General features: G+C 42.9%; 1 protein-coding gene across 1 annotated transcript in view; it reads left to right on the top strand.

The window, feature by feature from the left end:
* Window positions 1–1165: 1165 nt before the first annotated feature.
* LOC119590609 overlaps window positions 1166–1562 on the top strand; it is a gene marked incomplete in the record, with an annotated part of 39967 nt that continues 39570 nt past the window's right edge. Inside the window, 1 exon segment of the mRNA XM_037939287.1 lies at window positions 1166–1562.

Below are 1562 nucleotides of genomic sequence, written 5' to 3'. Positions count from 1 at the left end.
ATAGTAAGCTATATATGGTAAGTCTAACAATATTATTATCACTTTACTTTACTGTCATGATGTCAGTGAGATATTGCTACTTTTAGCGATTTCATCATCATGTATACCATATTCGCTTCAAATGATTAAAGCGATATATTGCAGACATTCAAAATATTTTCGTTTCGTTTCAGCTTTATCAACGTTTTTTTTTTATATATAGTACCCTAAACTTGATATTGCGCTGCCATTTTTAAGAGCTCTAATTAGTATGTTTTGTTTGCATCAAAACTGCGCATTACATAACTATGAAACGTTAAATTAATAGGGTCTTTGGGTTTATCCACCGTACTGTTGCTCTCTTTTTTTAGGGGGGGCGTATTATACCGCTCGCAGAAAGCTAATATTTCGCCCAGTGCAAATTCATGAGTGCATTTCCCGTTGTTGCGTGTGGTGTAAGTTTTGCAAAAGTGAGATTGTTATACATTTTGTTAATTGCGCGTCATTGCTAGATGCTAGCTTGGCGAGATCGATGATTGGATCAAGAGAAAACGGATGGCTTAGCGAGCGCGAGTGTAGGAGAGACTCTTGTAAAATGGGCTTTGCGTTAACAGCATCCACACTTAGTTGTTTGGGGTCGTTTTCGTCCTCGGTATTTCGTAGTTTGTGTTAAACTTTAGTCATTTGGGAAAATGATGGATGGATCGTACTTCCAACTTGGTAAATATGTAGTATTCGTCACATGATATTTCATATTTTTAAAGTGAAACGTGATGTATATCTCATTATCCAAACGGTCTGTATCCCATAAAGTAATTTAATCTTTTAGGTTGATTACATTATCTTTACCTCAGAACAAAGCTTCAAGTAAAGCATGTTACGGAAATATAGACGAAGGCCTTCAACATACGCAATTAACGCATATTTTATTAACCCCCCCCCCCCAAGGAAATAAGGAATTTATTAACTAAAACGTTTGCCTAAAAGCTAAACAAGAATTAGCAAAAATAAGAGTCTAGTGCCCATTTCATTTGACCAAAAGTTGAGTATTCTTGGTCCAGGCGTCTGGTGGGGGCGGGAGAACAAGACAGAGATCCATCCAGTGACATCCGGCAGCCTCGAGGCCCTGGGCGGGGGAGGGGGAGCAAGGGGTCGACTTACCTCCAGCCTCCAGTGTGTAGTGTAGTGCGCACCCGTTAGCAGCTCGGCCGTCCGCTCGTGGCTTTGCCTGTGCGCTGGCGGAAAAACAGATGTATACATACACTTTTGGAAGAGCGGTCGACGCCTAGTAATTTTTTTTTCTTAGCCTACGAGGGTGCCCGTGTAGTCTTCGCAAAGCCCAGATTTGTTTTGCTTTTGTTCTTTAAAGAGGAAAGTCCAACCCCATAAGCGTGTTCTGCGTCGGGCTAGAGAGAGAGAGAGACGGACTGGAGGTCCTACGCTTGTAACGGCGCGAGTGTTCGAGAGGCAGTCAGGAGGGCGCGGCGTCCTAGGGAAGTGCAGGATGAAGCGTCGAAACGATCCCCACTAGTACAGCCGGCACCTCTACCCTCAAGGATCTATCTAGATGGGGCGTCACGTGT

Source organism: Penaeus monodon, chromosome 27 (genome assembly GCF_015228065.2).
Source record: "Penaeus monodon isolate SGIC_2016 chromosome 27, NSTDA_Pmon_1, whole genome shotgun sequence".
In the NCBI taxonomy this organism is placed as follows: domain Eukaryota; kingdom Metazoa; phylum Arthropoda; class Malacostraca; order Decapoda; family Penaeidae; genus Penaeus; species Penaeus monodon.
The sequence above is the reverse complement of the archived record's forward strand: the minus strand, read 5'-3'. Positions and strand labels throughout refer to the sequence as shown.